Here is an 11,352-nt window from a genome sequence, read left to right as displayed (position 1 = left end):
TATTTCTATGTATATATAATGGTGTAATAAAAATAATAAATTCAAAAAATTGAGTAAATAAAACAATATGGGGTGAGAAATGGGAATCACTATGACTACGGTGGTGGTTATGGATAGAGAGGGTGGCTGTTTGAGTGGAGAACATGAAAGAGTTTGAATTCAGTTGTAGTTGGGAGGGGAGTTGGTGTAAACTTATGTGGTATGGTTGAAATTTTTATAACTACTAGTGGGTGTTTCATCTTTTTTTTTGTTTTTGCAATATTATAATCGGTAATGTTAAAAATAAAGATAGGGAGTTTTAGAGTTTTTGCGGAAACATTTCCATAAATGTTATCTTGCACAATCTGTGCTTTCATCTGGTGTTTTATAATTTTTAATTTCTAATTATTCATTTAAAGAGTTTTTGTTTTCTTCATCAAATTTTCTTTAAAGTTTGTCATGTTCAGATTTTGCAATGGATGTAATGTCCCTTGTCATTAACATTAGCCAAGTATATATATATATATATGTTGTGTAGTAGGTAGTTATATAGAGTTGGCTTTTTTTTTAATTTAAAGTCCCAGTGTTTTTTAATTATTTTTTTTTTATTTTCTTTGATAATAGTTTTAGTTTATGGTTGGCTTCTGTATTTGATTTTGTGTGACTGCGTGTGGGTTTGAACTAAAAATAGTTGTTATTGTAATGTCATCTTCAATGTTGTTGTTGTTCTTTTTTTTATAGATTTCTTAATAAATTATTATTATTTAAATTAGTGATATTTTTATGTTTATATTTTTGTTTTTCTTCACTTTTTGTTTTCATTTGCCAATTAGTTTTTAAAACTAATGAGTTTTGTTGCTGTTTTGCATTTTCATGAAAATTCCTTGATTTTTTTTTATTCTGGCTTAACCTTAGATTTCCTTATTCTCCTTTGCTTGTGTTTTGCTTTAACTATATAGGATGTTGTTATGATATTTAGCTTAAAGTAGATACATATATAGTTATAGTACATACAGTTAGAAATTGGAAATTCTATATACTATTCACTATTTTAAAGAAAAAAAAAATTAAATCAAAAAGAAAATATCATCACTAATTTATATGAAAACATTTCTAATATTTACTTAGAGCATACTTACACTTTTTTGTTTTTATCCTTTTTTTTGTATACATAAAACTATTCGTATAATATTTATAATTTATAGAATTGCTGTGTAATGTTATTAGTTTGTTTGTTTCATTACTCTTCATTGTGGTGGTTTATTTTTGTTTTATGTTCTTTTACTAATTCTAAGTGTTTATATTTATAATTTTTGCTCCATTTAATCTCTATGGGTTTCTTTCTATCTTGAGATGGTTTTTTTTTATTTTTGTTTTTAATTCATACACAACAACAATACTTTGTTTTAATTTTTTTTGGGATTATGCCATAGTTTTAGTTTGTCTTGTAAAATTATGTTTTTTTCTTTATTTATTTGGTGATAAAAACTTAAACGGTTATACAAAATTAGTATTTATTTTGAAAGTATTTATGAAAAAAAAAAAAAACGAAACTGTTTCCGAAGGATTAAAAAAGTTTTCGCATGACTGCATGTAAATTAAAATTTTTCAATCTGGTAAATAAAAGTGTTCTGGTATGATAGTGACTGAGTAAGGATAAATCCAAAAATTTCATTTGTCATTCGAAAATTAAGATGGTAAAACCTAATACTTTGGAGTTAAAACCAGCGAACTGCAAGCTGTGGAATTTTTCTGTTTTGGGGTAGGTTAGGTAAGAGTGGCAGTCCTTTACAGACTCACTTAAACAAATTTAAGTCCACTGTGCGACAGTAGCGACAGACCAAGGCTTCTAGTGGGAATCGAACCCACGATCCCTGCACTGGTAATCCAAGCACGCTACCAACTCGGCTACGGGGGGCCCCTGTTTTGTGGTATGTTCATAAAAATGCGGTGTAGGTAAAAAATGCGGTGTAAGTATAACAAGCAAGAGCGTGCCGGGCCGAATCTTATATAGCCTCCACTATGGATCGCATTTGTCGAGTTCTATGCGCGGTATCTCTTTTTAGGTAAACAAAGAATATTGAATAAGCTATATCAAGTTACAGTCCGATTCGAACCATAATTGAATGCTGAACATTGTAGAAGTCATTGTGTAATATTTCAGTTCTTTCGGATAAGATTTGCACCTTGTAGGGTGTCAAGAAGCAAAATCGGGAGAAAGGTTTATATGGGAGCTCTATCAAACTATTGATCGATTCAGACCATATTAGACACGTATATTGAAGATCATGAGAGAAATACCCCAATTTCTGCCAAATCGGATGAGAATTGCGCCCTCTAGTGGCTCAAAAAGTCAAGATCCCAGATCGGATTATATGGCAACTATACCAGATTATAAACCGATTTGCGCCATACTCAGCACAGTTATTGGAAGTCATAACAAAACACCTCATGCAAAATTTCAGCCAAATCGGATGAGAATTGCACTCTCTAGAGGCTCAAGAAGTCAAGATCCAAGCTAGCGGGTTTTCGACAGACAGACGGACATGGCTAGAACGACTTAAAATGACGATCAAAAATATATATACTTTATGGGATCTCAGAGGCATATTTCGAGGTGTAACAAACAGAATGACGAAATTAGTATACCCCCATCCTATGGTGGAGGATATAAAAATGAGGTGTAGGTAAAAAAATGCGGTGTAGGTATGTTTGGCCAATGCAAATGAAACGATGTTACGCTCAACACACTAATATGAGAGGCGATCGTAAGAATACTTATACATTCATTTGCATGCTTCGTGTACTATCGGTTTTAACATTGTCTTTGTCCATGGAGGTTTTATGAGTGAATGTAAGATGAGAATAGAAACACCGTAAACACTGCGGTGTTGGGTTTGCAACTACGAGAAGGACCATTTTTTTTAACAAAAGTATATTTTGATATTGTCAAAATACATATAATTTTCCTAATTTTTTTCGGATTTTTTCACCTTTTTTATGTTAAAACTAAATATGCAAGTTTTGCGTTGTTTTTCGCAAACACTCATCATACCACCGCATATAAAAAAGACGCATGCGCAGCCGTCTGCACGTACCGGAATGATACGATGGAGTCTTTCGTCGGCAAGGGCTGCCGTCTCAGTTTACAATACGCTGCAACAAAAACAACACTTACGTATAGGTATTTGCGGTGGTAGATTTAACTCAGGGGTCGCTCGTTTGCTTCATATATATATACTGCTTCACTGAGACTATCGAGCGGAGAGTCTCAGTGAGAGACCCGGCGGGAACGGCTCTTGTACAAATACTGTGTGCCTATGAAGCTCGATATGACAAGGCGAGTTCCTTTGAACCGGAACGAGCTTGCTCACCTATAGAAGCTTGACGAGGATCGCCACCTCCACATGAAAATGTGGCTACAACAACACATACATCAGTGACAGTACAACCAGTACAACCGCAAATCATTTGTTTTTTGTACGAGCCGGCTGTGTTGATTCAAAAGACAAGTATTTATGCGTTGGACCTTAAATGCGATGCATCGCTGCAGATCACTGGCTAAAACTTCCTGCTTTGGGCTTAAAACCTACTACTTTTGGTTATATTAAATGCACTAATTTTGGGGTAACCATCAGAAAACTGCAAGAGACCCAAAATGTGGCACTCAATAGCCACTTTGCCCAAAGCAATTGTCTGTATCGCATGCCACATAAAAACAAAGTTAGCTAGAAACACACGCACGAATACATTATAGTGAAATATGCACGAACGCTTTAGCAATCGTTCAGTGGATTTGATTTTCGATTTGGTCGACGGACATCGTTATTTGCAAATTAACACCACTCAGATGAGTGTCATATAAAGCCAAAGCAAGCAGAGGAATGAGACATCAAGTTTTGTTGAGCATCATAGATATACTCCGTTGGTTTTTTGCACTTGCTTTTTTATTTTTGAATCAGAATTGCTTTTATCGGTGACGTACTTGCTTCCTGTCCTCGTTTTACACAAGTCATTACAAAGCACACAAATTAGTTTCAGTTCTCATAACTTTGAACGGTAACTGTGTGTGTGTCTTCTATTCAATTACGGTCAATGTGAGGTCTCGTGAATATTGCTTAAATTTCAAATACGGCCAGATATCACTTTATACTCATCAGCAAAAACACTAACAATAGCTCAACGAATTTAATGGAGTATTTTATGTTTGGGTCGTTGAAAGTCGTAAGCGTGAACAACGATAACTGGTATAAGGTGTGTACTTGCCACACTGTGCACTTGCTGTTTTTCTCTGGCACTCATCATGGATTATGCTAAACATTGGCATTGATTCGGATTTAAGTGAGTGCAAGTTGCACAATACATGTATTCCGATACATTTTGGTCCAGACAACGTATTTTTCTTGTCGTACGAAGGCAACGTGGTTAATTTGACAAGTATAAATATACACACGCGTAGTTTGTTTATATGAGACAGACACAACAACAATTTGTGTAATCATTTCATCTTTTGAATATGACAGTGAGACTCTTTCATATAACTCAGTGTGCAGTGAGTTATTTCGCATATCTCACTGTAACGGCGATGAATTCTAGATAAATGAGTGCCTATAATGCTCGATATGACAAGGCCAATTATTGCGCCTTAAAATAACCAATGGCCACCCTGTTCCCGCGGTCCTTTGGACCGGAACGAGCTTGCTCACCTACAGGAGCTTGTCGAGGATCGCCATCTTCACATGAAAATATGGCTACAACAACAACAACACTCTGTCTTTAGTGTCTCACTCTTCAGTAAACTTGAAATACAAAAACATGTGGGTTCAGCGTTCACGAGTTCAGCAAAAACACTCACCAATGAATGGGCTTGTGATAACTAATCACAAAATTGTATGAAAATTTCTATGCAAATGAGCAAATTAATAAGCATTCTTGGAGCTCATGAAGTAACATCGTGTTAATATCTATTTAAAACTATTGGTATATAATGGGGTGCCCGCCGAGGCGTTTAGGTTATCGTATTCACCAATGACGCTGAAAGCCGTTGGCTATCACTTCCTAATACTGGCGACATTTTAAGCCATATAAAAACTTATATTGGAAGATCGACTATAAAAAGGAGATACCTTAAGCCAGCATTGAGCTTAAACTTGAATAGGACAGCACTGCTTGATATTTGAGAAGTTTACCTCTGGCCATCAGTTGCCGACGATACCTTCGAACCTATGCTTGGTGGTGTGTTGAGTGCATACCGAACATCCAGAATGAGTTTAAAATAAAAATAACCTGGTTAAAGACTACTAGAGCAGCAATAGGATATCAGCCAAGCTAGTTACGCATACCGTGACACATAGCATGTCCGTCTATGACGCGAAACTAATCCTGCTGCAAGAACGCCTACTCGATGAATAGAACCTCAGCATGCCTAGTGCACGTATGTGCCATCGCATACTAATTGAGATCTCAATTCAGTGAGATAGTTAAGCCCTATTACCATATATATAATCACACTACACTATAGCCTGTAGAAACAACCAAGAGCAGTAGATCGATAACTTCAATATATTTGTCGAACACACATATCGCTTTCCACATTAGAGCTGGCAAACTATCGATAATGGCAGCATTCGAGATTTTCGATAGTTTTAATAATAAATATCGATAGTATCGATACTATCGCTAATTTGCCATCACCTATATTTCAACAAAAATGAGAAGTAAAAATCAGTAGATCGATTTATATAGAAGCAATATCAATGTATAGACCAATTGATAAAACCAAGGTAAATAAAGTCTGTTGAATGTCATGAGAGAAATCATTGTACAAAATATTAGCCTAAACGGATGAAAATTGCGCCCTCTATAGGCGCAATGTATCTTAAATGATACATTCAGTGTCGGATTGCTTATTTTTGTTTAGTTTTGCAAAAAAATTAACTTTTAGTTTTAGATAGTATCCATCGGAAAAATATAAATCGATATTCAGTCAAAAAATTAAATATCGATAGTGACTACGATATTCTGCCAGCTCTACTCCACATGCTTATCCGGTATTCAAAGTCAAGCCCTGTAAAACCATTGTAGTTGTCACTGAATATGGAAGAACCTCTTCGAGTCATACAATAATAAACGAGGTTTCCGACACAGTGGTCTCCTATAATATGAACTCGTATTAATCCCAAGCCAGACGGTTGGTTGTACGTAGCGGATTGACCCGATGAAGTCCTTCATTGGCAAAGGGCTGCCGCCTCAGTGTACAATACACTGCTATAACAACAACATCAACTCAATTCCATGGCAGCTGGTTGTACGTACCGGATTGACCCGATGGAATCATTCATCGGCAAGGGCTGCCGCCTCAGTGTACAACACACTGCTACAACAACAACATCAACTCGTATACAAGAGAAGTTATTGCCATACAACTTGTTAAGTGGCGTCTGCTACTATCCTTTATCGTTGATATTGACATCTCAAGGATCAGTGGAAGCTAGCAACTGCTGCAAACTGTAGAAAAATTGATCAGGAGTTTGCTAAAGTAGTTGTGGTCGTCAATAGGTATAACCCAAGTTATTAGGGTCAACATTTTAGAAGACACCTAAAATTTATAAGCAGTTTGCTAATATAAGTGTGGTAATAAATAGATATAACCCAAAGTTATGAGAGTCAACATTTAACACGACACCTAATACAGACTAATCGCTCTTTCATCGTCCAGGAAAAACTCTAAAGATAATACTGAATGTTGATAACTGTAAATTTAAGATAGTTACAAGCAGCAGTTATTGCACCCTTCGGAAAATTTTAGAAGTGCTCTAAAGTATGATTGATAGCTAAAGGAGTTAAAAGATATTACTATGAAGGCAAACGCTGAAGCACTAGGCCAAGAAAACTCTGAATGTTGATAATTATAACTTTATAGTTATATTTAGTTTGTCCCTGTTCCTAAATGGTATGTTCATGGCCAAATTTGCATTTGTATCTTTATTTTAAAAAAATTATCTCTTTATTTTTTTGGAAAGAAAATTTTTAATTTTGTCTTTTTTTGGAACGGGTGGCGCTCTGCCACACTTCAAAACGGATTAAACAATTTATTTATCAATAAGAAACGTTCCTCCTCTTATTTCAGATAACAAAATCTTTAAGACACATGGGCTCCCAAAAAAATTCTTTTCATAGATTAGTGTACCAACGAAAGTCAAAGGGTCCCCTTAGAGGCCTTAAATTTCATTCATTCTAGAATTGGATAGCTATGAAAATTATAAACTTAAGTGTATATAAAAACAATTTATTTTCTTAAAAATAATGTCTTCTAATGTTAACGTATACATTCAAAAAAAAATATGCCCCTTTTTAGTTTTTTTATCATCTTTCATAGAATAAAAGTCAAAATATAAGGCCAATGATAGAATTAAAGTGGAGGGGCTATAATGGTAATTCAGATACAGAACATGTCTAAAAACATAAATGAGAAACTATATGACTTGTATGTTTTGTAAGTTGTATTAGCAAAACTATCACAATAATAACACTGTGGAACAAAAATCCATTTTTTTCGAAAATTATAAGAAAAATTTGGTATCTTATTAAAGGCGAGGTGAAAATAGGGGACACATGTAAAGTGTTTATAAAGTTTCGATTTTGAGGTCACCAAAAAAAGGGGGAGGGAAGCATCCTTTCCCCTTTTGGATATATTCGGCTTAGATTCTTTGTAACTCTTGCATTTTAGTTACAAACTTTGGCAATATTACTGAAAATATTAGGAAAAATATTTTTTTTAAAAAATTTTAACTCATCAAGAGGTTCAATGAAGGAGTCTTTTGGGTCCCTTTTTTAAAAAATGTTAGAAGCATTTTTAAAAGAATATTGAGACAAGTCCAAATATTCTACAAAAATGTTCGCTATCAAATTTCAACATTTACTCGGCACAGGATAACTATGAGCAATCTGTGTGGTGTGCCTCGTTATCACGAGAAGCTTAGCTGGGAGCTACCGAGCGCGTCCACAGGTTCCAGATATTAGAATGGGTATCTTTTTTGAAAAACGTTACAAGCATTTTTAAAACAGTATTGAGGCAAGTCCAAGTATTCTACAAAAATGTTCGCTATCAAATTTCACCATTTACCCGGCACGGGATAACTATGAGCAATTTGTGTGGTGTTCTTCGTTATCATGAGAAGGGGAGCTATCGGGTGCATCCACAGGTTGCGGATATAAGAATGCTCCATACGTAGTAGCTGCACCTGCAGTCGTGGACAATCAGCGGTATCGAGAGGAGAGTCTAAGAGATGCCCTGTGGCAGCGGCTCTTGCTTACATACTGAGTGCCTATGATGCTCGATGCGACAAGGTGAGTTATTGGCGCCTTAAAATAACCAATTGCCATAATGTTCTCGCGGCGATCGGTCGTATAGATCCAAACGAGCTTGCTCGCCTATAAGAGCTGGCCGAGGATCGCCACTTCCACATGCAGATGTGGCTACAACAACAACAACCATTTAGTTTGTTTTTTTATTGGTTTGTTATGGCCAGCATTACCGTTGAAATATTTCAAAAAGGGGCACAAAAAGGGGCATTCGTTAAAACAAAGTAGCATAATTTTTCTAAAAATGTGTCACAAAAAGTAGCACACGCTATATAAGCTTAAAGTTCGGTTAAGCCGATTCGTATATGCCCTCCACTATGTACTCCAAGTTCTCTGGACGATCTCTCTCAATTTGGAGACCATGCCATGCAATTTCAGTCAAATTAATTAGGGATTTGCTCTCCAGCAGCTCAAGACTTAAAGCGCCCTCTAGCGGCTCAAGAAGTCATGATCCCAGATCGGTTTATGTGGCACCTATATCAGGTTACAGGCCATACATTGCACAGTTATTGGATGTCATAACAAAACACGTCAGGCTAAATTTCAGCCAAATCGCATAAGAATTGCGCCCTCTAGTGGCTCAAGAAGTCAAGATCCCAGATCGGTTTATATAGCAGCTCTATCAAGACATGAACCAATATAGCCCTTTTACAATCCCAACCGATCTATTAAGAAGTATATGTGAGAAATTTCAGGCTGCTAGCTTCACTCCTTCGAGTGTTAGCTTGCTGTCGACAGACAGACGGACATGCTTAGATCGACTTTAAATGTCATGACGATCAAGAATATGTATACTTTATGGGGTCGTCTTGGGTGAATTTTTCAAGGACTTACAAACGGAATGACCCGCATCCTATGGTGGAGGGTATAAAATGTGATGCAGATTCGGAAAATAGCTTTTAGCAGACGGACGGACAGCAATAAAATTTCTAAATGGATTTCTTTTTTCAACCATACTCGAGAAGAATGAGAATTGTTGCATCAAGGTACGGAGAGCAAAAATGCAAATTTTGCCCATGAACATTCCACTAAGGAACAGGGGCAAACTTCTCACATATCAATGAGTGCAGTCCGATTCAAGTTTAAGCTCAATTTTAAGGGCCCTCTCTTTTATAGCCGAGTCCGAACGGTGTGCCGCAGTGCGACAACTCTTTGAAGAGAAGTTTTACATGGCGTAGTACCTCACAAATGTTGTCAGCATTAGGAGGGAAAAACTCTCGCCAGGATTCGAACCCAGGCGTTCAGCGTCATAGGCGGACATGCTAACCTCTGCGCTACGGTGGCCTACGGAGAGCAAACTTTTTAAATGTCAATGATTGCAAAATCTCGAGCGGCCTTACTCGAGATAATGACGGATGAACTGAAGACGTTAAGCATACTCAGAACGACCCCAATGGGTATGTAGGTGTGAATAGTTGCACATGGTAATTTTCCTATAAACATTCATGATTTAATCCAATAAATGGGAATCCGTTAAGCATACTCAGAACGACCCCAATGGGTAGGTAGGTGTGAATAGTTGCACATGGAAATTTTCCTATAAACATTCATGATTTAATCCAATAAATGGGAACCCTCAATTTCTAGTCTGAACTGATTGCTGCTTCGCGACACCGCTTCGTAAATCTACTATTTGCAGAGGTGTCGCCAGCAATAGTGAGGGGAGTACAACCGCTGGATAAGCTTCAGATGCTCACGTCAAGATTTTAACCAATATACCACGGTTATTAAAGTGAAAACAAACAATAAAGAAAGATTTTTGAAAAATGGCACAGAGAAGTGGAAAAGTGGCCCAAAAATCCAAAAAGTATGGTATTAAGCAGCGCAATTAAAAAGTGGCACACTAGTGTCATCGTCGAAAAAAAGTGATACTAAAGTGGCACAACGGTAATGCTGGTTATGGCTAGTCGGTGATTTGAAGACATTCATTGCAAATGCAAATTTTGCCCATGAACATTACACTAAGGAACAGGGGCAAATTTGTCACATATCAATGAGTGCAGTCCGATTCACGTTTTAAGCTCACTGATAAGGGGCCTCCTTTTTGGCGACACCTCTTTGGAGAGAAGTTTTTCATGGCATCGTACCTCACAAATGTAGCCAGCATTAGGAGGGGAAAACCACCGTTGAACATTTTTTCTGATGGTCTCGACAGGATTCGAACCCAGTCATTCAGCGTCATAGGCGGACATGCTAACCTCTGCGCTATGGTGACCTTAATACATTCATTATTAAGGTTAATTAACCCGAAAACGGGTGTTGATTGAGCTTAGGCCTATTGATGAGAAGAAATTCAGGGCACAAATATTAGGCGTTTTAGTGATTGGCATTACAATTTGATCTCAATCCCATGAAAGCCGGTTGTTCATACCGGATTGACCCGATGGAGTCTTTCATCGGCAAGGGCTGATCTAACCAACCATTGAAAAGCATCTACCAATATTGTGGTGTCTGCATCCCGATTGTCCGAAACTGGAAATTTACTTTCTTCAAGAGCCATAAGATGCTGTTAATAGAGTTCTGAAATATTTTTTTTTAGGAAGGGGAAAATCCTTTATTGAGTCCCTTGAGATTTAAAATATTCCACAAATGTATTCCTCCTCGCTGTAGTATCAGTAATGTAAAAAACTTGCCCTTCCATGGTGAATGATTATGTTTCATTCCTCCTATTAGGTTACCTCACAATAGAAACTGTGAAAATACCACAATATGTGTTTTTTCTATTTTAACCACCTCTTTCATAATTTTCTTGGTATTTTTTTTATTATTTGTTGAGTTCCATAGTGTAATAATAATAACAATGATTAAATATTAGAAAACAAGTAAGAGCGTGGTAAGTTCGGCCGGGCCGAATCGTATATGCCCTCCACCATGGATCGCTTTTGTCGAGTTCTATGCGCGGTATCTCTTTTTAGGCAAACAAGGAATATTGAATAAGAACTGTTATGCTATTGGAGCTATATCAAGTTATAGTCCGATACGGACCATAAATGAATGCCGAACATTGTA

Source organism: Stomoxys calcitrans, chromosome 2, assembly GCF_963082655.1.
Source record: "Stomoxys calcitrans chromosome 2, idStoCalc2.1, whole genome shotgun sequence".
Taxonomy (NCBI): domain Eukaryota; kingdom Metazoa; phylum Arthropoda; class Insecta; order Diptera; family Muscidae; genus Stomoxys; species Stomoxys calcitrans.
The sequence above is the reverse complement of the archived record's forward strand: the minus strand, read 5'-3'. Positions refer to the sequence as shown.